The sequence below is a fragment of the Otolemur garnettii genome, unplaced genomic scaffold (genome assembly GCF_000181295.1).
Source record: "Otolemur garnettii isolate 467f Iridium unplaced genomic scaffold, OtoGar3 scaffold00326, whole genome shotgun sequence".
In the NCBI taxonomy this organism is placed as follows: Eukaryota; Metazoa; Chordata; class Mammalia; order Primates; family Galagidae; genus Otolemur; species Otolemur garnettii.
The window spans coordinates 404,812-429,545 of record NW_003852721.1 but is presented as its reverse complement, the minus strand read 5'-3'; the positions used below and the strand labels follow the sequence as shown (position 1 = coordinate 429,545).

General features: G+C 37.2%; 1 non-coding gene and 1 pseudogene across 1 annotated transcript; both read left to right on the top strand.

Annotated features, from left to right (window-relative positions):
• LOC100957926 overlaps positions 1-24,734 on the top strand; it is a 46,500-nt pseudogene that overhangs the window by 7,364 nt on the left and 14,402 nt on the right.
• Positions 6,157-6,263, top strand: LOC111722712. Its single transcript, XR_002771414.1, has one exon. It is a non-coding gene; the product is annotated as a U6 spliceosomal RNA (small nuclear RNA).

Below are 24,734 nucleotides of genomic sequence, written 5' to 3'. Positions count from 1 at the left end.
TTGTTTGTCAGGCCTATCAGCTTAGGTGTAAATGGCCAGTGCCCTAGCTGCTGAGCTACAGCTGAGCAGCTAGGGCACTGAGCCAATCCCAGGAGTTCTTAACACTGTCTCTGACACTGTCTCTAACAACACAATTTCTTCAAGTTTCTGATACACTGAGTACTTAAGTATAATTATGAATTCACATATACCAAAAACATAAGAAACTTCTAGAGGCACTACTTCTCCTTCAAATCTCTGCTTTCCAGTAATATTAGACTGATGTTTATGATGTCTTTTAGTGCATCAGAAGGTAAAAGGAATATTACTGGCAATATCCGTTAGCTTACAGAGCAACTTCTTTTCCCTTTCAACCATCAATCATTTACTGTTATTGAGAGGGATTTTAGAAATTGACTTGTGTGTAGTCTTTCAATAAGTACAAACTGGCCATTTTAGTATTTCCTCTTTGTTATCATTCAGATGATTAAGTCAACAAATGTTTTTTATAAGTAGAATTTTCTCAATCAGAATAGTAGTAAATCCTTTACTTTTTTTTTTAGTTAAACTGTAATATGAACTATCTTAACACATCTGTTACGTTCACAGAGCTTCAGCATAATCAGGATGGCAGTCTGAAACACTGAAAACCATGAAGTTAGTAAGAATATATAGTAACTTTTTTAATAATTCAGTTTCAATAGTCCTAGGAAGTAGTTATCCATTTGGTTAATAATCTGGGAAAATTCAGTATTAATACAAATAGACTGTAACGGAATATATATTGGAATACGTTCAAAGTGGATATTATGAATTTTTAATATCAATTTTTTATCCATATAGGGGCCTGATCTTTTTTTCTTTTTTGTAGAACATATGGTGCTAAAGAAAGGCAAGATTTTACATGCAAATACTTGCTTCATTCACAACCATTTGGAAACACATGTATAACTATGATAAAAACACACTATATTATAGTTTAATTATGATCCACAGGTAGGTTTAGTATCCTTCCATATATTTAACCAACATATACGAGGAAACAGACAAATATCTGGATTTCAGGCTTCACTTAAGGAATCATCAAAGTTTGTGTCAGCCTTCTCTTGAGGAATCTCTAGGTGTCCCTTAAGCCCATCTTACTGTTTGGTATGCTGTACTGAGGTTGGCCCTTGACAGGAGGCATAGGCTTTCCAGTTTGCTACTGCACCCACCTAGGTACTTACCTACTCTGGTCACATTCTGTGCCTCCACAAGTATTTGAAGGTATGACTCCTATTTTATAGTATATGTTGATAAAACTTTCAAAGTTTTCCCGAGAGATTATATTTGTCTATTGTATGTAACCTATATTTTGTATGAGTCCCTTAGTTATGGGGTCAGATCTTAGAACTTAGAAAATGGCTTTTAAAAACTCTTTGTCTTTCCATCTACCAAATAACTGTCTTCCTATTAGAACACCTATAAGCCTCTTTAGGTTAATCATGGTTGTAGTTGGGTAGATTATGCATATTGCAGATGGCTTGTGTTTCCCTTCAGTGCCATCCCTTAAAAATGCAAATGATTTAGCCTTTACTTAGGGTGCAAATAATTCATGTAGGTCAATATTAGAACTTTATTAAGAAACCATTATATTTCTGCTTTATATTTTGCCTAAAATAGACATAATTTAAAGAGAAACCAGAAAAAGTGGATTAGAAAGGTAAATATGCGTTAGGTTTCCAAATACCATTTTTATCGAGAATAAAATTTCTTAGTTACCTTTCTAAGAGCTGAGATAAAAATTGATAATCTTTTTTTTTTTTTTTTGAGACAGAGTCTCACTATTTTGCCCTTGGTAGAGTGTTGTGGTGTCACAGCTCACAGCAACCTCAAACTCATGGGCTTAAGCAATTCTCTTGCCTCAGCCTCCCAAGTAAAAAATTGATAATCTTGTAACAGGAGACATCCCATGGGCCATTTAATAATAAGCAAGCCATTTGAGAGGAGTGAGAGATGAATTGGCATCTGGAGTCTTGTCACCATCGATAGAAGAGAGTCCTATGAGTTGGTATCACCTGGTGAAATCCTCCCCCTTTGTTGGAAAGCTTTCAAACTTGTATCATAGAAACTCTAATTTCTCAAATGTTAGTGTTTGCCCCAAAAATGTATTGCCAAAGAGAGTTTAAGCAAATTCAAGAGACTGCTTTAATATTGGACATATAACGCAAAGTTTGGTAATATTTCTTATGCATAGATGATCATGGAAATTTTGTGTTGGAGTACATACTTCTTGTAAGTAGTCTTTGAAATCCAGTGTAAGAAATGTTGATTTAGGGGTAATAATTTAGATCATGAACTCAATAAAAATACTGGAAATGTTTACTATTATATCTTAGGGTAGGGGGGACATAGAGCTAGAGATATTAATAATAATAGATACTGCCTCTGCCGACAAGAAGCACTTGGTTTATAAGGGAAACAATAAAATAATTACAATATACCATGGTAAATGCTGTGATAGAAGCAAAGATTCTTGGAAAAATAAATGTCTCAACTGAGTTTTTGAGGTAACCTGAGTTGACGTGATGAGGCAGATGAGAGGTGTTTCCAAGGGAAGGAGCGGCACATTGGAAAGCACAGTACTGAGAAGGAAGGGGCTACTTTTTATTTTCTATATTATGTGTACAAGTTTAGGACCTTATATAAGGTTTTCCACTTCAGTTGAAAAATGCATAATTTTGTCAAGTATTGTATTAATTGTGTTTGCTGTATTGCAGAAAGACACCACACCACTCTTCCTTGCCCTGAAGGAAACCCATTCAGATGTGGCGGAACTTTTAATTAAGAATAAGGCAAATATACATCTAGTTGATGGATGTAAGAGGTATAGTAATTAGTTCTTTTTAAAAAACCTGAGTGCTGTTCTAGAGTGGCAATTGTATCTCTCCTCAGAAATGTTAAATGAACAATAACTTTACCTCATAATTATTGGGGTATAGTGAAAAATATCAACACAGATCTTCAGTTAGACAGAAAAGCAGTTATTTTGACTGGGCAATATGAAGGACAGTATACAGAAGGATTTAGCTTTTCTTTCAATATTGACTGATACTTGTTTGTAATTTGGTGTTTTGGTGATAAATTAGCTGATAGTCTTTAGTTAGTTTTATAAATATGGACTTAAACTTGTAGTTTTTACTTTATGACTTAATATGAACTTCTTCACTGTTTCATAGGATTTTTCAACCTCTGTTGCCTATATAGTTTTCCTTTAGAATGTTCTGTTTCCCATAATTAGGATCTGGGATTCATTTTGACTTTTGAATGACTCAGTGAGTCTTTGTTTTAAGTTGTTTTCTTTGAAGAATATTGATGTTAGATTATCCTTAAGTGACTACTAATTGCTATTACCAGATCCTGTGGCTTCATCAGCTTTTCTCCATTTTCACTTCTAGTGTAGTTTGATGTTTTATTTTTAATCAGCCTTGGCAGAGGGAAGAAAGCTTTAACTGGATAAACTATTCCTTAAACTAAGATGTTTGTGTCTGTAAGAACATTCTGCACTGACAGGCGGGCTATTGAATCAGTAAAGTTTATCCAATTAGTGCTCTAAATAACTTTTTTCAAGTTCATAAGTTTGGGTTATCTTTCTTCTTTTAGAACAGCCCTCATGCCTGCTGTACTTTGTAATTCGGATCTTCTTTTGGAGCAGAATATTAATGTCTTTGCTGAAGATTTATTTGGGCGGACTACTGATAATTTTCTCGCTCCCGACTCTGAAAGGTAAGCATAGACATTAAAAGACCAGTAAATGATGGGTGGCACCCGTAGCACAGTGGTTAAGGTGCTGGCCACATGCCTTGAGGGTAGCGGGTTCAAACTGGGCATGGGCCTGCTAAATCAACAATTAACAATTGCAACAAAAAAATATCTGGGCATTGTGGCAGGCACCTGTAGTCCTAGCTACTCGGGAGGCTCAGGCAAGAGAATTGCTTAAGCCTTAGAGTTTGAGATTGCTGTGAGCTGTGATGCCATGACACTCTACTCAGGGTGACAAAGTGAGACTCTTGTCTCAAAAAAAAAAAAAAAAAGAGTAGATAATGCTAAATTGAGGTGTAAAATAATTACTACTGCAACTTGTACATCAGGTGAAATTTCATGGTTTGGTTCAGATACTTTTAGAATGTCAGCGAGATAGCTGGAGGAAAAGCAAAAGCACAGAGTAGTTGCAAACAGCAGTGAGTGTAGGATTCTTAAGACTTTTAAGACCTTTAACCTTAGGGATTTCAATTTTGTTCATTTTATTGGAAGGATAGCCTCTATACATGGGATAAAAACAGTGTCACAACTCTGCTTTTTCTGAGTAGTTATCTGGGTCTTGAAATGTATGCTGTAGACCCTCCTCCTTGAAATTTCAGGAACTTAAAGGCTTTTAAAGTGCAAGAAAGGTGATCCTCTTTTATAAGGCAGAAAGGGGAGAAGAAGGACTTTGTAATCATTCTGTTTCCCTTGATTGTGTTGCTGCATTGTTGCCATAGAAACTGCTCCTGCAGTCTGGTAATTATGGACCTTTGCTACCAGGAAGTCTTTGCTGATTCAGATGCCTCAGTCTCCATGGTCAACCACACTTAAACTTCAAAGAAACACTTTTTTTAGTTCACATACCTACGCTTATATGCTTGGTCATTGTTCCTAAAAGCCCCAGCATCCTGCTGTGGCAGCTAGGCCTCCCACCTTTAGCCACACAGACACAAGGTGAGCAAAGAGATCCCTCCCCCATACTTGCATGGAGCTTATGTGGAGCCCACATTTTAGTTTAGACTTAGCCTAATCATTTGTAAATTGTCCTTTAAAGTCCTTTTCTCCAGAAAATAGTAGTTGAGATTGTTCTAAACTGTCAGAAATTTCCAAATAATGTTGCAGGAAAAGATAGGAGTTCGGTTTCTTCTTTGTTACCAGATCTATGCCCTGAGGCCTACTTATAACCTGTGCAGCACCTTTTCTTAGGCTGTGAAAGATTCCATATCCTTCTCTAGTATTGGACACCAACTTTCCCTTGGCCCTCAAATGATCTGTCCTCCATAATTATGAAAATCTTTCAATCTATTTGGTCCTCTACCTCAAAATTTAAAAATGTTTTCAAATGCTATGTCAAATTCTAAGAAGCTACTGGTTGTAAACCTCTGAATCGGAACAGGTTAGTTGGATTTCTATGACAAATCAATACCAAAGCAAATAGACAACCTACACAGTAAGAAAGGATATTTGCATATTCTGAATCAGATAAAAGCTTAATAACTAGGATCTACAGAGAACTCACATTAATAAACACAAAAAGAACCAAAAATCCTTTATAACAGGGCAAGAGAGATGAATAGAACTTCTTTAAAGAAGACAGATGAATGGCTAACAAACATATGAAAAAAATGCTCATAATCCCTAATTATTAGACAAATTCAAATCAAAACCACCCTGAGATGTCACCTAACCCCAGTGAGAATGGCCCACCTTATAAAGTCTCAAAACGACAGATGCTGGCATGGGTGTGGAGAGAAGAGAACACTTTTGCAATGTTGGTGGGACTGCAAACTAGTACAACCATTTTGGAAGGAAGTATGGAGAAACCTGAAAGAACTCAATCTACCCCTCCCATTTGATCCTGCCATTCCATTACTGTGCATCTACCTAGAAGGAAAAAGAAGTTGTTTACTATAAGAACACTTGCACTAGACTGTTTATCACAGCTGAATTTACAATTGTTAAAATGTGGAAACAGCCTAAATGCCCACCAACCCAGGAATGGATTAACAAGCTGTGGTATATGTATACCACAGAATATACTATTTAACCATTAAAAAATATGGAGAATTTACATCTTTTGTATTAAACTGGATGGAAGTGGAACACATTATTCTTAGCAGAGCATCACAAGAATGGAGAAGCATGAATCCTATGTACTCAATTCTGATATGAGAACAATTAATGACCTAGCATATGGTTTGGGGGTTGAGGATGGAGAAAACAGAGAAAGGGAGGGGGTGGGGTGTCACGTGGGTGTGGTGGTACACCTTTACGGGGTGGAACACTATTATTGGAAGGTCTTTATCTGACACAAGCAATCAATGTAACCTGGTTCTTTGTACACTCACTGAAGCCCTCCCCCACAAAAATCCCTACATACAAAAGTAGAACTTTGTGCTTGCTTTGGCAGCACATATAATAAAATTGAAATAATACAGAGAAGACTAGCATGACTCATGTGCAAAGGTCACATGCAGTTTCTTGGGACATTCCATATTTTGCACAGTCCTTGGAAGTTCACTAAATTGTTTGGCAAACTCTAAAGTATGAGTCAAAGCAAAATGGGCAGCATGTAATATTGAAACTGTGATATTCTCAAAAAAAATATTTGTGTAAGATGATCTATGAAATGAGAATGGAGCTGAATATCACCTGGGATGTTGTGTGCAATGTGCTGTTGGTATATTTCAGAAATGAGAAAGTGTCAACTTGGATCTCCTCCATGGAAATGAAAGAAGGATTTTTTTGTCTTCCACATCAATTGGAGATAAGCATGGAGATTAAATACCATTCTAACAAAGATCTGCTGGCTCAGAGTCTGACTAGGTAGAGAGAATAGTAGGAATCCAAACCAGGTTTGACATCTATTAGTTTTCTGCCATTATAATGGGGGACATTTAATTTATGTTATCTAATTTAGTGAGCTAATGTATTTACAAATAAATTTTGTTGAAAACTATTTAACAGCTGAGATGACCTTGTTACTGGATGAAGAGAGTTTGGCCACCTATCACTGTCAGCCAGTATGGAGAGATGAGGTTAGGTACCCTACACTTTATTTGTCAGATGGCCAGCAATTGTGGAGAAGAGTGAGAGTAGCCTCTCCAAGACTGTTCTGTTCTTCTATTTCCAAAATCACAGTTTTTTATTGTTGGAGATTCATTGAGGGTACAAAGAACCAGGTTATGCTAATTGCATTTGTCAAGCAAAGTTCATCTTATAAATGTGTTCCTCCCCCAAGAGGTGTGCCAAACACTGTGACCTTCCCCTCCTTCCCTCTCTCCACTTCCCCATTCCTCCACACCCCAACATGTACTAGGTCATCAATTGTCCTCATATCAAAATTGAGTACATTGGATTTTTGCTTCTCCATTCGTGTGATGCTTTGCTAAAAGGATATGTTCCACCTCCATCCAAATTAGAACAAAGGATGTATAGTGCCCATTTTTTTTACTGGCTGCACAGTATTCCATGGTATATATCTACCATAGCTTGTTAATCCATTCCTGGGTTGGGGGGCATTTAGGCTGTTTCTACATTTTGGTGATTGTAAATTGAGCTGCTGTGAACAGTCTAGTACAAGTGTCCTTATGGTAAAAGGACTTTTTTTTCTTCTAGGTAGATGCCCAGTAATGGGAGGATCAAATGGGAAGTCTAGTTTGAGTTCTTTGAGGGTTTTCCATACTTCTTTCAAAAGGTTGTATTAGTTTGCAGTCCCAGCACCAGTATAAAAGTCTTCCCTTCTCTCCACATCCACACCAGCATCTGCAGCTTTGAGACTTTGTGATGTGGGCCATTCTCACTGGGGTTAGATGATATCTCAGGGTGGCTTTGATTTGCATTTCTCAAATAATTAGGGATGATGAGCACTTTTTCATTTGTTATTTTTTTATTCATCTGTCTTCTTTAGAGAAGGTTCTATTCATCTGTCTGGGCCATTGATAGAAGGGATTGTTGGCTCTTTTACTGTTGCTTAGTTTGAGTTCTCTGTAGATCCTAGTTATCAATCTTTTGTCCAATTCATAGTATGCAAGTATCTTTTCCTATTCTGACAACTGTCTCTTTGCTTTGGTTGTTGTCCCCTTAGCTGTACAGAAGCTATTGAGTTTAAGTCCCATTTGTTTATTTTTGCAGCTGTTGCAATTGCCACTGAAGTCTTCTTCATACATTCTTTTCCCAAGCCAATACCTTCAAGTGTTTTTCCAGTATTTCAAGTAATTTTATTGTTTTATGCCTTAGATTTAGATCTTTTATCTGTCTTGAATAAATTTTAGTTAGCAGTGAAAGGTGTGGATCTGTTTTCAGTCTTTTACATGCGTTTATCCAGTTCTCCCAGCAACATTTACTGAATAGGGATTCTTTCCTCCAGTGTATGTTATTGTTTGGTTTATCAAAGATTAGGTGGCCATAAGATGTTAGTTTCATTTCCTAGTTTTCTATTTGGTTCCAAATGTTTATATCTCCTTTTTGTGCCAGTACCCTGATGTTTTGATGACTATGGAATTGTAGTATAGCCTAATGTATGGTAGGCTGATTCCCCCAGCTTTGTTTTTATTACTAAGGATAGCCTTAGCTACTCAGGATTTTTCCTGGTTCCATAAAAAACAAAGAATTATTTTTTCCAAGTCTTGAAAGTATGATGTTGGTATTTTAATGGGGATTGCATTGAATCTGTAGATTGCTTTGGGAAGTATAGACATTTTAACAATGTTGATTCTTCCTAACCATGGGCATGGTATGTTCTTCCATTTGTTAATATCCTCTGCTATTTCTTTTCTTAGGGTTTCATAATTTTGTTTATAGAGGTACTTCACCTCTTCTGTTAGATACATTCCTAAGTATTTCATTTTCTTTGAAGCTATGGTAAAGGGAATTGTGTCCCTGGTTGTCTTCTGATCTTGGCTGCTATTATTGGCGTATATAAAGGCTACTGATTTGTGGAGATTAATTTTATATCCTGAGACCTTATTGTATTTTTTGATAACTTCCCGGAGTCTTGTGATTGAGTCTTTGGGGTTCTCTAAGTCTAAGATCATATCATTGGCAAAGAGGAAGAGTTTGACCTACTGTGCCCCCATTTGGATGTTCTTTATTCCCTTCTCTTGCCTGATTGTATTGGCTGTATCTTCCAGCACTATGTTGAATTAGTAATGCCGATAGAGGACAACCTTGTCTGGTTCTAGTTCTAAGTGGAAAAGCTTTCAGTTTTGCTCCATTGAGTATAGTACTAGCTGTGGGTTTGTCATAGACAGCTTTGATCAGTTTAAGAAATGTGCCACCTATACCTGTATTCTTCAGTGTTCTAATTAGAAAAGGATGCTGGGTTTTATTGAATGCTTTTTCTGCATGTATTGAGAGGATCAAGTCTTCATTTTTGCTTCTTTTGATTTGGTATATTCAAAATCACAGTTTTATAAATAAAAGTTAAAAACAAGGATTATACTAACCCTTATACTAGACAGCAATAGTTAATACTTACTTTAAATAACAATAATCACCATAACCCATGATCTGTAACAAATAATAATTGACATAACCCATGATCCGTATAACAACATTCCAATTCAGAAGTTAATCTCTGTAATCTACTGACTTACACTATTCAAGTTATACAATTTTAGGTTAAAACCATATTTACAGAACAAGAAGGGTGGGAGACATGAGGCAAAGGTCACATAGGACATAACAGGCTAGACCATCTGTGTCATCTCAGCTCTAACCTGACTAACTCCATCTTATTTTCACTACATGTGCTGTCAACCTGATTTATAAGCCACAGGATAGAAAACAACCAATACCCAAAAAAGTAGTACTTAATAAATATGTACTGGAAAATGGAACATTAGAATATTAAAACCTATGGAGCGGCACCTGTAGCTCAGTGGGTAGGGTGCTAGCCACATACACTGAGGCTGGCCAGTTGGAACCCACCTGGGCCAGCTAAAACAATGACAACTGCAACAACAACAACAACAAAAATAGCTGGGCATTGTGGTGGGTGCTGTAGTCCCAGCTACTTGGGAGGCTGAGGCAAGAGATCGCTTAAGCCCAAGAGTTTGAGGTTGCTGTGAGCTATGACACCATGGCACTCTACCCAAGGTGACTTAGTGAGACTCTGTCTCAAAAAAAAAAAAAAAAAAAAGACTACTGTGACCTGTGAAAAATACAGATTGTATTTTATTTGGGATTCTATGATATATTCAATAATAAAGTTTAGGAACAAATTATTTCATTGTATTCCTGTTCCTCTGAGCATTTAAAAATTTCATCTCAATAAATCATCATAGCAACCTACTTAAAGAAAGTCATAAAATCCTTATTTTTAGAAAAAAATATTGAGCCTAAAAGAAGCAGTTTGGCCATGAACAATTAGCTACTTATTACAGAGGTAGAACTTATTCTGAGTTCAGGAAGTTTTTCATTTTTTCAAACTTATTCTAGTTAATGTAATGAGGACTACTTCACTTTACTTTTTTCCTTCATTCTTTAGAAGGTGTTTAAGAAATTTGTAGATGTTAAAAATTTGATCTGTATGGGATAACTTTATGATATCAGCTCTTATATTTTCTGAAATACTCTAATAACTTAATATATTTGGTAAATGTATTTCATATCAGTATTAAAACTATAATTCTATTTATTCTTTATACTTAGCATTAAACAGAAAATTTTGGAATATAAGGAAAACATTAAACCTATAACTCCTGCAGAAGGTAAGACTTCTGATAATGAATTACTCTGGGTTGTCCTATCAGTAAGAGTGGGAAGTTCTGAATACAAAGGAGCAGTTACCAAAAAGTGTAAATTTTATGTATTTTTTCTTCATTTATTCCTTCCAAGACTACAGTTCAGAATTGTTTAGGAAGTCAGTTGCAGATAACTTAGAATCCAAAACAATATTGTCTGAAAACAATTCGTTTAATTCATTATGGCCCCTAAAATCTTATATGAGATTTTTATATAAATAAGAAAAAAGATGTGCAAGTTAGAATGTTGAAAATTTTGTCTGTCATCTCACTGTAATGAGTTGAACCTGTTAATAAAATGAATCCTCCACTTAATTTTTATAATAGGGGATTTATGTTCAGTAAAAGAATATTAATTACTGTTTACCCTCAAGAAACGTGGGGGTTATAGTCAAACATCTGCACATAACATTTTTGGGAGGAGACAGGGTCTTCCTCTGTTGGCCAGGGATGCATCGTTATAGCTTACTGCAACTTCAGCTCCTGAGCTCCAGTAGTCCTCTTGCCTGAGCCTCCTGAGTAGCTGGGGATATAGACATATACTATTGTGCCCAGCTACTTTTTAAAATTTTTATAGAGTTGGAGTCCTGTTTTCTTGTTCAGGTTGGTCTCAAACTCCTGGTCTCAAGCAATCCTCCCATCATTTCAAAGTGCTGGGATTACTCACCTTTGTATAACTTTTGGCTCCCTACAAACTATTAATAGCCTATGGTTGACTGAGAACCTTAGTAAATGAAACAATCAATTACACATAGTTTTGTGTATGTTATCTACCATATTCTTACAATAAAGAAAGAATCTTGTATTCTTAAAGCTAGAGGAAAAAAATTATTAAGAAGAAAGAAAGGAATAAAAAGTCTATTTACTGTTCATTAAGTGGAAGTGGATTTTCATAAAGGACCTCATCTTCCTGGTCTTCACATGGAATAGGTTGAGGAGAAGGGAGGGGAGAGATTGGTTTTGCTGTCTGCAGGTGGCAGAGGTGAAAGAAAAATCTGCACATAAGTGGACCCTGCAGGTAACACACTGTTGTTTAATGGTCAACTGTATTTCATAGTGCTATCTGTCTCTAAAAACATACTTCCTTTAAACCTGGGAACTCAACAATGAACAATACCTTTGTGGTACCATAAGTAAATAGTCATAAAAACTACAAAACATATCCAGTGTAGGCTAACACTAATGCTGAGTATTTCTTAATGATACCTTCTGAGTAGGAATGTCAGAAGGGCAATCTCTTGTTGAGAAGCACAAGTTATATATTCTTATAGCAATAAGATCTTATTATTATTGACTTCATTAACCAAAAATTGAAATTGAATTACTTGGTTATAATAAGGTGTGTTCTTCTATGTGCTAGGTAATTGTCATGGTAACCATAATTGTGTTAGAAGAAGATACTCTGTTACCATTAGCTAGAGTTTTTGCCTCATAAATATTCCAAATACCCTACTCAGAGCTAACAATGTATAATAAAAGTACAAAGATGTTTCACAGTAACAAAAGTGCTATTAGGCTACCTCAATGTGACATCAAATGAATTATACAATCTGAACTATAATATGGTGTATATTTCTGAAAGAACTTCTGTATCAGGTTTCTCAAGTTATAGAAGAAAAAGATGGAGTAGACTGGGCTCGATAGCTCATGCCTGTAATGCTAGCACTCTGGCAGCCTGAGGCAGGTGGAATGCTTGAGCTCAGAAATTCAAGACCAGACTGAGCAAAAGCAAGACTCCGTATCTACTGAAAATAGAAAAACTAGCTGGGAGATGCGGTGATTACCTATAGTTCCAGCTACTCAGGTGGCTGAGGTAAGAGGATAGATTGAGCCCAAGAGTTTGAGATTTCTGTGAGCTATAACGCCATGGCACTCTACTTATGGTGACAGAGTGAGACACTATCTCAAAGAAAACAAATGGAATAGACATAGTTTTGGCCTGTAAGGTGCTCAGAATCGATACTTTCCTATTTAATTCCTGAGGTTGATGAACAGAATTGTTAAGGAAATACTCTTTTTTCCTTTGCCTATTTAACAAATAACTATCAAGTGTCTTTTAGGTACTAAGCATTTTTCTAATGTTATGGAAGACAAACATTAAAAAAAATAGTATCACAAGCTATTTTTTTTTTTTTTTTGAGACAGAGTCTCTCTATGTCACCCTGGGTAGAGTGCAGTGGTGTCACAGCTGCAGGAACCTCCAATTAATTCTTGGGCTTAAGTGATTCTCTTGCCTCAGCCTCGAAAATAGCTGGGACAACAGGCACCTGATACAATGCCCAGCTATTTTTTTGTTGCAGTTGTCATTGTTGTTTAGCTGGCCCAGTTTCAGTCTTCCATAAGTTGTCGGCTAATTCTCCCAGCACCATTTATTAAATACGGAGTCTTTCCCCCAATTTAAGTTTTTGATAGGCTTATTGAAGATCAAATGATGATAAGTGCCTGGGTTCATCTCTTGGTTCTCAATTTTATTCTATGCATCTACCTCTATTTTTGTGCCAGTACCATGCTGTTTTGATCACTATAGGTTTATAGTATAATCTGAAGTCTAGTAATGTGATTCCACCTGATTTGTTTTTATTTCTGAGTAATGTCTTGGCTATTTGAGGTTTTTCTGATTCCATATAAAATGAAGTACTAGTTTTTCCAGATCTTTAAAGCATGACAGATGTGCTTTAATAGGAATTGCATTAAATCTGTAAATTGCTTTGTGTAGTATGGACATTTTTTTTATTAGATCATAATTGTGTACATTAATTCTATCATAGGATACAGTGTGTTGCTTCCATATGCAGTTTGGAAAACTCTCATCCAACTGGCTAACATAGCCATCATGTCCTTCTCATAATTGTTGTGTTAAGACATTTATATTCAACCTTCAGACAAATTCACATGTACCCTAATAGGATAAATCATAGGCGTGATCCCCATAATATCATTCTCTTCACATGGATGGATCTGGAAAATGTCCTCCTTAGCAAAGTATCTCAAGAATGGAAGGAAAAGTATTCAATGTACTCAATGCTATTATGAAACTAATTGTTAGCTATCTTAGGAAAGCTACAATCCAAATGGACATTTTAACAATGTTGATTCTTCCCAGCTATGAGCATGGTTGTTTTTCCATTTGTTGACATCTTCGACTATTTCTTTTTTCAAAGTTTCATAGTTCTCTTTATAGAGATCTTTCACATTCTTTGTTAGGTACACTCCCAGATATTTCATTTTCTTTGGCACTACTGTAAAGGAAGTAGAGTCTATGACTGTTTTTTCAGCTTGACTATTGTTGGTATGGGACAGGATATTTGCAGGTTATGTTTTCGACAAAGCTCTGATAACTAGAATCCACAGAAAACTCAAACTTATTGATAATAAAAGAACAAGTGATCCCATTTCACTATGGGCAAGAGACCTGAACAGAAGCTTCTCCGAAGAAGACAGGCGCATGATCTACAGATACATGAAAAAATGCTCCCCTTCTTTAATCATCAGAGAAATAGAAATCAAAACCACTTTGAGATACCATCTAACTCCAGTAAGAGTAGCCCCACATAACAAAATTCCAAAGTCAAAATGAAGGAGAAAATTCCATCTATCTACAGATGTTGGCTTGGATGTGGAGAAAAGGGAACACTTCTGCACTGCTGGTGGGAATGCAAGCTAATATGTTCCTTTTGGAAAGAAGTTTGGAGAACACTCAGGGATCTAAAAATTGACCCGCTATTGGATCCTGCAATTCCTCTACTAGGAGTATATCCAAAAGACCAAAATTCACTTTTCAAAAAAGATGTTTGCACCAGATTATTCATTGCAGCTCCATTCATAATAACCAAGTCATGGAAGAAGCCCAAGTGCCCATCAACCCATGAATGGATTAATGAATTGTGATATATGTATACCATGTAATAGTATGCAGCCTTAAAAAAAGATGAGTCCTTTACCTCTTTTATGTTTACATGGAGGGATCTGGAACATATTCTCCTGAGTAAAATGTCTCAAGAATGGAGGGAAAAATATCCAATGTACTCAGTACTTCTATAAAATCTACTTACATTTACTCACACTTTCTTATGAAAGATAGAACACAACTGTAGCCCAGGATGAAGGAGAGAAATAGAGTGGGAAGGGAAGGAAGTGAGGAGGTTTGACAGAGGGAGGGTAAAAGGCGGGACCACACCTATGGAGCATATGACAAGGGTACAAGTCAAATCTGTCAAGTGTAGAACATAGATGTAAATGAGGTGAAAGCTATGTTGATTGGTTTGATCTAGCCACATCAGATTGTATAAAAAAATCAGCACATTGTACTCCACATATGCATGAATGTATTCATGATCTATGTGTCTTTGACTTAATAAAAAAATTAAAACAATGAAAAAATAAAATAAAGAGAACAACTACCAGCCTAGAATCTTGTATCTTGAAAATCTAAGTTTCATATTTGATGTAGAAATTAAGCTTTTCCAGACAAGCTCAGGGGGAATTTGTCATGACCAGACCTGCCTTGCAGGAAGTTGTCAAAACTGCATTATACTTGAATCAGCACAATTGATAGTCACCGATGTAAAATCACCCAAAAAATCTAAAGCTCATAACTCTTATAGAACAATAGCACGAAAGGGAAAACAAAGGCACAGGGTATTACCCAACACAAGGAACAGAAGAGCATCCCACATATCAATTGAATGCTTTAAATGCACCTCTCAGAAGGTGTAGTCTGGCTGAATGGATAAAGAAATATGATCCAAGTAGCTACTTTCTCCAGGAAACATATTGGAGCCACCAGGATACATACAGATACAATGTGAAAGTGTGGGGAAAAGTATTCCACACAAATTGAAACCAAAGGAGAGCAAGCATAGCCATTCTCATATCAAATATAACTGACTTTAAAGTAACAAAAGTGAAGAAAGCCAAGATGGTTATTTTATAATGGTAAAGCGAGCACTTCAATAAGAAGTTACAACAATCCTGAATACAATAGAACCTCTGTTAGTTGAACTGAACACCCAAGGGACTGTAACAAACTAGTCAACATTCAGTAAAGAACATCAAGAACTAGGCCTACTATAAATGACACACACACATGGTGGCACATATTCAGTCTATGAAAATCAGCTCAACTTCAGGAGGTGGTCAATGTAGGGAGTTGGTCGACCTTGGAGGTTCTACTGCATGTATGCGCCACACATTGCAGCTTCCACATCAATAAGCAAATTTTATTATAGCTAAGTAAAGAAATAAATACAGAAAACTCCTCATCTGGAACTCAAGCAACCCTCATATGTGAGCAACCAGCATGTTACCTGGCAGAAAACCTAATCAGAAGTTAAACTTGGTATGCTGTGCTATCAGTAAGCTGAGGCTTTGCACATCACTCCTGTGGCTCCCATGTGTTCCTTGTGACAAGTCTAGGTGTTAATGTGTGTTACTTAAAGTTAAAAAAATACCTTGGTGAAGTAGAAAAGTGTTTTGACTTCCATTTAACTAAAATTGTACACTGCATTTAGAAAGCTGTTTTATAACACAGTACAACTGTATTATAGTAAGTGAAGTTTGTCTTTGTCTTAATTTGCTTTTAACTAGTGTATTTGAATATTAATATCAAACCAATACATGGTATGGTATGGTATGGTATGAGAAAAAGAGTTAGATCTACTTTTAAAAGGAATTCTCAAGTAACCAGAAACTACAATCCCCATGGGTGCCAGAGAGTAGGACAATAACTGTAGCAGGATTGTGGTTCCTGGGGACTTCAACACCCCACTGTCAGAGATGGATAGATCATAAAAGCAGAGTATAAATACATGCAGACTGTAAATCAAATGGGCCTAACAGACATTTATAGAAGATTCTACCTCAAAACTACTGAATAAGACATTCTTCTCTGCAGCACATGTGATATTCTCTAAGATTGATCATGCCTTAAGCCACAAAAAGGCCTCAAGAAGTTAAAAAGATGAAAGCCTACTATGCATCTTCTCAGACCACAGTGGAATAAAACTAGAAATGAATCACTAGATAAATACTCAAACCTTTGCAAAGTCACAGAAATTAAACAACCTGTTGCTGAATGAATATTGAGTCAAGAATGAAATTATGATGGAAATCAAGAAGTAATTTGAAAAACAAGGGAACATAGGTCAGTCCCCATAGCCACTGCCAGCTGCCCTTTTGCCTGCTGCTTGAACACCATCTTGGGTGGCATCTCTGATGGGTGAGAGCCAGGCACTGATGACCATGTGGGACAGCAGCACCCTGGCTTGTCCATGGAGCTGACCCGTGGTACCTGGATGCTCTGAGAACATTTCCATTTTGGTCCTAGGATGTACACTGTGGGATTCTAAAAACACAAAGTTTTATGGCCAAGGACATTCTGGACAAAAAAATTCATGAGATTTCTTCTTCTGAAGGTAAGGATGCTTTCTGTGTTGGGATTTGGGGGAAACACCAAAAGTAGTGAGAATCTTCTTCTGTCATTCCCTTTTATGCTGTCAAATGTCATGACGGCAGAGCCATTATGAAGATCCTCTCTTGCATCGGAACAGAATCTGACTGTGCTAGCATGACTGAAATACAGTTGGTGCAGAGTGTCAGGTACCTCTAGAGAGGATTATCTATGCAAATCCTTGTAAACAAGTGTCTCCAATTAAGTGTGCTGCCAAGAATGGAATCCAGACGATGACTTTTGATAGCACGGTCGAGCTGATGAAAGTTGCCAAAACACAACCAAAACCAAAGTTGGCTTTGCTGGTTGCCACTGATGATTCCAAGGCAGTCTGTTGACTCTATCAAATTTGGTGCCTTGCTCAAAACCAGCAGACTTCTTGTGGAATAAGTAAAAGCACTAAATATTGATGCTATCATGTCGTCTTACATGTAGGAAGTGTCTGTAATGATCCTGAGTCCTTCATGCAGGTGGTCTCTGGAGTCTGCTGTGTCTTTGACATAGGAGCTGAGGTTGGTTTCGGCATGTACTGCTTAGTATTGATGGTGGTGCTCCTGGATCTGAGGATGCAAAGCTGAAATTGGAAGAGATCATTAGTGTAATCAGCCCAGCGTTGGACAAATGTTTTGTACCAGACTCTGGAGTGAGAATCATAGCTGATCCAGGCAGATATTATGTTGCATGAGCTTTCATGCTTGCAGTTAATATTGTTGCAAAAAAAAAAAAAAGTCACGTTAAAGGAACAGATAGGCTCCGATGACAATGATGATGATGAGTGCAGTGAATAAGTCTGTGTTATGTGAACAATGGAGTGTAGGGGTCGTTTGGTAGCATCCTAATGATTATGTGCATGCAAAGTCTCTTCTGCACAAGAGTCCTAAATCAGATGAGAAGTAGCATTCATCCAGCTACTTCTGGGGATGAATATGTAATGGCCTTAATCAGACTCTTGAGCACTGTGACCTGCTTGAAATGCATATGGGTGTCTGACTGCTTACGCTGTAGCTGATGCTTTGATTTTCATGGATCCCAGAAGTTGACTCTCTACTATGTGATGTCAGGACTGACATGGCAACTCAACAAATCCAGAACCCTGACATCCTACCCGAAGTAGAACAGAGGGATGTCAGCATTCTGCCTGTGTCTTGTACTTGGGAAAGTGAAATGAAAGGTCACCCAGAAGTATGTGCTTCAGCCATTATTAATGTGCAGACATCATTCTGTAGCTGTTAACTGTGAGTTTAGCTGGCATTAGGGAGTTTTGGGTCCACTTAACTGAATTACTGCTAATTTTGAAATGTTTTTATAAAAATAGGGTTGGCACAGATGAAGCAATCTGGATGATTAGGAGATGGGGTTACCTTTATCTGTGTTCCTATAGAAAATATTTGAATATTTGTTTGATATGGATTATTGTTCCCTTTTCAGACATGCTATGAAAGAGTGCCCTTCAGCTGCTGAGCCAGCATTTGGAGGTTGTGCACTAGCAGAATGCACCCAAAGCTTGGTGTTGTGACTTGCTTTAAAAATAAAGAATTGTGAAATAAGGAAAATACAAGGGGACAGAAGCTATTATAATCTATGGGACTCAGCAATAGTTTTTTTGGGGAAGAAATCAATAACCTTAAATGCCTAAATCAAAAGACAGAATGATCACAAATTAATAGCCTGACATTTAAACTGGGCATGAGGGCAGAATAAGAACTTTTCAGGTGAATAAAGAGGGGTTACCAGGTATTGCCACTACTATTCAGCATAGTGCTAGAAGTGATAGCCAATGCAATCAGGCAAGAGAAGGAAATAAAGGACATCCAAATGGGAGCACAGGATGTCAAACTCTCCCTCTTTGCTGAAGACATGATCTTATACTTAGAGAACCCCAAAGACTCAGCCACAAGACTCCTGGAAGTGATCAAAAAATACAGTAATGTCTCAGGATATAAAACCAATGTCCCCAAGTCAGTAGCCTTTGTATATGCCAATAACAGCCAAGATGCAAGGCTAATTAAGGACACAACTCCTTTCACCATCACTGCAAAGAAAATGAAATACCTAGGAATATATCTAACAAAAGAGGTGAAGGACCTCTATAAAGAAAACTATGAAATAGCAGAGGATATTAACAAATGGAAGAACATACCATGTTCATGGCTAGGAAGAATCAACATTGTTAAAATGTCTATACATCCCAAAGCAATCAACAGATTCAATGCCATCCCTTTTAAAATACCAACGTCATACTTTAAAGACTTAGAAAAATAATTATTTGTTTTGTATGGAACCAGAAGAATTTCTGCAACAACAACAAAAATAAAGAAATGGCACTTAAATTGAAAAGCTTATGTACAGCTAAGGAGACAACCACCAAAGCAAATAGACAACCTACACAATGGGAAAGAATTACATTTTCTGAATCACATCAAAGCTTGATAACTAGGATCTATAGAGAACTCAAAGGGAAGCCACAAGTCAGTCTGCTCCCTCCCCTGCTCACTGTAGACCTGGTGTAGAGCAGTGTGGTGCACCTGAGAGTTCAGGGTGCTTGCCCACAGTGCCTGTTGTCCATTACACTGGCTCTTCACAGACTCCAGGCTGTACCCTATCTGTGCAGATTAGAGTGCTGTGAGGATGCTGGGTACCAGCCTGCAGTTCAGGCCATGATGTGCTGACATGGTCCTTTCATAATCTAATCTCCTACTGTTCCCCTCACATTCTCTAATCTTCTTATATGAATCACCCATCACTTCTTCCCCCCACACTGAGTGTATCATGTTCCTTCCCTGTGATTTCACAATGCAGCTTCAGAGACAAGTGATCCCTATGAAGGCAGCTACCTGCAACTCCACTTTCCCTGGGAGTGGTACATTCTTAGGCTGTCTGTAGTCTGCCATGCAAATGTTTTCTCCTATATACACATATCTATGATAAAGTTTATAAATTAGGCACAGTAAGACATCAACTACAATAACTAAAAATAAATAGAACCATTATAACATTATGTAGTATAATGTAAGTGATGTGAATGTCATTTCTCAAAATAATTTATCGTACTCTCCTCACACTACTTCTCCTTGTGATGACATGAGGAGATACAATGTCTACATGACTGGATGAGGGAGGTGGGTGAGGCAAACACTGTGATGCAGTTTTGGCTGCTGTTGACATTTCAACTACATATCAGAAGGAGGAGATCATCTCCTTCCAGTGATCCTGGATCACCAAGCTGAGGGCTGTATGTGAGGGCAGACAGAGCATATCAATGACTAAGGGAGAATTGGGGTTACAGCACAGACAGTGTGGCTATACCAGAAGAAGGATGATTGACATCCTGGGTAAAATGGAGCCAAATGGTTTGAGATATTTTATCACACAACTCAGAAGAGTACACAATTTAAAACTTATAAATTGTTTATTTCTGGAGTTTTCAGTTTAAGACTTTGACACTATTTTTGACCATATGTGTGACTGAAACCACAGAAAACAAAGCCAAGGATGTGATATTTGGTCTTGTACCCCATTTGCTGGCATAGAACTTCTAAAATACTTAGGGTCTCCAAAGGAGATATCTTTGTGTGTGGTTATGATGGCCTAATGGCCAGCAGCTCCTAGGAAGCTTCAGGATGAGGCCTGGTCACCAGAAAGACCATGGTAGGATTAGAAGGTTGGGACTTCTAGACCCACTCCCCAACCTTCAGGGAGGAGAGAGAGACTGGAGGTTTGTTTGAACACCAATGGCCAGTCCTTTAGTCAGGGACACCAAGTAATGAAGCTTTCATAAAACCCCAAAAGGACAGGGTTCAGAGAGCTCCCAGATAGCTGAATATGTGGAATTTCCTAGGAGGTTTGGAATCCTAGATGGTGCCATTGGGAGGGCCTGGAAGCTCTGCATCTTTCCCCCAAATCTTTCCCTATGTCCCTCACCATCTGTATCCTTCATAATCTCCATCATAATTAACCAGCTGGCAGAAGTGTCTCCCTGAGTTCTATGAAGCATTCTACTAAATTTATTGAACTCTCGGATGAGGTTGTGGGAACCCCAGCTTGAAGCCTGTTGGTCAGAAGTTCTGATGTGGGGAGGGGCAGACTACAGATGAGCCCTGTGGGGTCTGATGCTGTCATCAAGGAGATGGTTCTGGGATTGAAATGGAGGACACCCAGCTGTTGCCTACTGAAGAATTGATGGTTGGTTTGTTGGAGTGAAAAATAATCCCCACACGTAGGTCATATAAGTCTTCTGTGTTGATTAGTGTTGTGGTGGTGTGAAAAAAAGAAAAAACTGGTTGAGTGAGTTTTTTCCCCACACAAGTAACAGATAAGGAGGGAGTGCTGTATTCTCAGTGCTCCTCATCCATTTCTGAAATGTATCCTTTTAAGTTTGACACTATCCTCATGTGATACTGATTCTGCAAATGATAGCCTTTTCTGTCAGTATGGTAGGGTTGTTTAGGATTATGATTATTGTAAATAGTAGTTCCTTGCAGGTATCAAATTTTGATAGATCTTGTTCTTGTTTACATTTTATAAACAAAGGAAGTAAGAGTTTCTTTCTGCAGCATACTAGCCCACCACTAGTATGACTATTAATTCTACTGTTATATTCAAGTATGATTCCAAAGGAATACTTTGTAACAATGTATCAGTCTTCATTTTTAACAAATTGTAAAGCATACACAAAATGTGCATTTTTTTATTGTTTGGCATTCATTAAGGGTAAACAAGGAATTAGGTTACACTGATTGCATTTATTAGATAAAGTCCCTCTTATACTTGTGTTCTGCCCCTAAGAGGTGTGCCACACACTGTGCCCCCATTCTCCTCCCATACACCTTGTATTAGAGCATGTATTGCCTTCATATTAAAATTAAATACATTGGATTCTTGCCTCTCCCTGCTACCCCATTCTCCTACCATACCCCTTGTATTAGAGCATGTATTGCCTTCATATTAAAATTAAATACATTGGATTCTTGTTTCCTCATTCTTGTGATGCTTTACTAAGAAGAATGTTTTCCACCTCTATCCAGGTTAATACAGAGGATATAAAGTCTCCATTTTTTTTATGCTTAAGTAGCATTCCATGGTATACATGTACCACAGCTTGCTAATCCATTCCTGGGTTGGTGGGCATTTAGGTTGTTTCCACATTTTGTGATTTTAAATTGAGCTGTGATAAACAGTATAGTGCAAATCTCCTTATGATAAAAGGATTTTTTTTTTTCTTCTGAGTTGATGGCCAGGAATGGGATTGCAGGATCAAATGGGAGATCTAATTTGTGTTCTTTGAGGATTCTCCATAGTTCCTTCCAAAAGGTTGTATTAGTTAGCAGTCCCGGCAGCAGTGTAAAAGTATTCCCTTATCTCCACATCCACACCAGCATCAACAGGTTTGAGACTTTGTGATATGGGCCATTCTGGGATTAGGTGATATCTCATGGTGGGTTTGATTTGCATTTCTCTGATAAACAGGGATGATGAGCATTTTTTCATGTGTTTGTTAGCCATTAATCTGTCTTTTGAAAAGTTCTATTCATGTCCCTAGCCCTGTGATATATAGGATTGTTGGGTCTTTTCTTGTTGATTAATTTGTGTTGTCTATAGATTCCAGTAATCATGGTTTTGTGCAATTCATAATATGCAAATGTCTTTTCCCACTCTGAATGTTGTCTGTTTGCTTTGGTTGTTGTTTCCTTAGCCTTATAGAAGCTTTTCAGTTTAATTAAGTCCCATTTGTTTATTACTGGTATTGTGGCAATTGCCACAGAAGTTCTCTTCATAAAATCTTTCCCCAGGTTGATATCTTCAGGGGTTTTCCCCACACTTTCTTTGAGGATTTTTATTGTTGCATGCCTTCAATTTAGATCTTTTATCTATCTTGAATCAATTTTCGTAAGTGATGAGAGGTCGGCCCCAGTTTCAGTCTTTTACATGTCATTATCCAGTTCTCCCATCACCATTTATTGAATAGGGATTCTTTCCCCTAGTGTTTGATCTCTACAGCTGAAAGTCTGGTAGCGATATGCCCTGGCTTTGTTTTTATTACTAAGAATTGCTTTGGCTATACAGTTTTTTTTTTTTTCTGGTTCCATACAAAATGAAGAATTCTTTTTTTCCAAATCTTGAAAGTATGATGATGGTATTTTAATGGCAATTGCATCAAATCTGTAGAATGCTTTGGGAAGTATAGACATTTTAACAATGTTGTTTCTCTCCAGCCAAGAGCAGGGTATAACCTTCCATTTGTTAATATCCTCTGCTATTTCTTTTCTTAGAGTTTTGTAAGTTTCTTTATAGAGGTCCTTCACCTCTTTTGTGAGATATATTCCTAGATATTTCATTTTTCCCGAGGCTACTGTGAAGGTAATTGTGCCCTTCATTAGCTTCTCATCTTGGCTGTTATTGGTATATACAAAGGCTACTGATTTGTGGAGATTAATTTTATATCCTGAGACCTTACTGGATTTTTTGATCACTTCCATGAGTCTTGTGGTTGAGTCGTTGGGGTTCTCTTAGTATAAGATTGGCAAAGAGGGAGAGTTTGACCTTTTCTGCTCCCATTTGGATGCTCTTTATTGCTTTCTCTTGCCTGATTGTATTGGCTAGAACTTCCAACACTATGTTGAATAGTAGTGGTGGTAGAGGACAACCTTGTGTTTGTTCCTGTTCTAAGTGGAAAAGTTTTTGGTTTTGCTACATTCAGTATAATATTAGCTGTGGGTTTGTCATAGATGGCTTCAATCTGTTTAAGAAATGTGCCACCTAAGCCTATATTTTTAAGTGTTCTAATTAGAAAAAGATGTTGAATTTTATTGAATGCTTTTTCTGTCTCTATTCAAAGGATCATATGGTCATTGTTTTTGCTTCTCTTGATATGGTGAATTACACTTATGGATCTGCATATTTTGAACCAGGCTTGCATCCCTGGGATGAATCCTACATGATTGTGATTAATGATTTTTTTTTGAACTCTTTTTCTTTCTTTCTTTTTTTTTTGCAGTTTTTGGCTAGGACTGGGTTTGAACCTGCCGCCTCCCATATATGGAACTGGCTCCCTCTCACTGAGCCACAGGCACTGCCCAATTAATGATTTTTTTTTTAATGTGTAGCTGTAATCTATTGGCTAGGATTTTATTGAGAATTTTTGCACCTATATTCATTAGTGAAATTGGTCTGAAATATTCTTTTTTAGTTGGATCTTTTATTGGTTTTGGTATCAGGGTAATGTTTGCTTCATAGAACATGTTGGGAAAGAATCCTTCTTTTTCATTTCTTTTGGAATAATTTCTGCAGTATGGATGACATTTTTTTGTTGGGAGATTTTTTGTTGTTCAATTTCAGTGCTTGAAATTGGTCTTTTCAGGAGCTCCGTTTCTTCCTGGCTAAGTCTAGGGAGAGGACATGATTCCAAATATTGATCCGTTTCCTCCACATTGTACAATTTCTAGGCATACAGTTTCTTGTAGTACTCAGAGATAATCTCTTTTATCTCTGTGGAATCTGTTGTTATTTCTTGTTTATTGTTTCTGACTGAAATGATTAGAGATTTTGCTTTCCTGTTTCTAGTTACTCTGGCCAGATGTTATCTATTTTATTAATTTTTTCAAAACAATAAATCTTATATGTACACCATGGAATACTATGCAGCCATAAAGAAAGATGGAGACTTTGCGTCCTTCATGTTCACATGGATAGAGCTGGAAAATGTTCTTCTTAGCAAAGTATCACAGGAATGGAAGAAAAATGTACACACACCTATTATGAAATTAATTTAAACCTTTTTA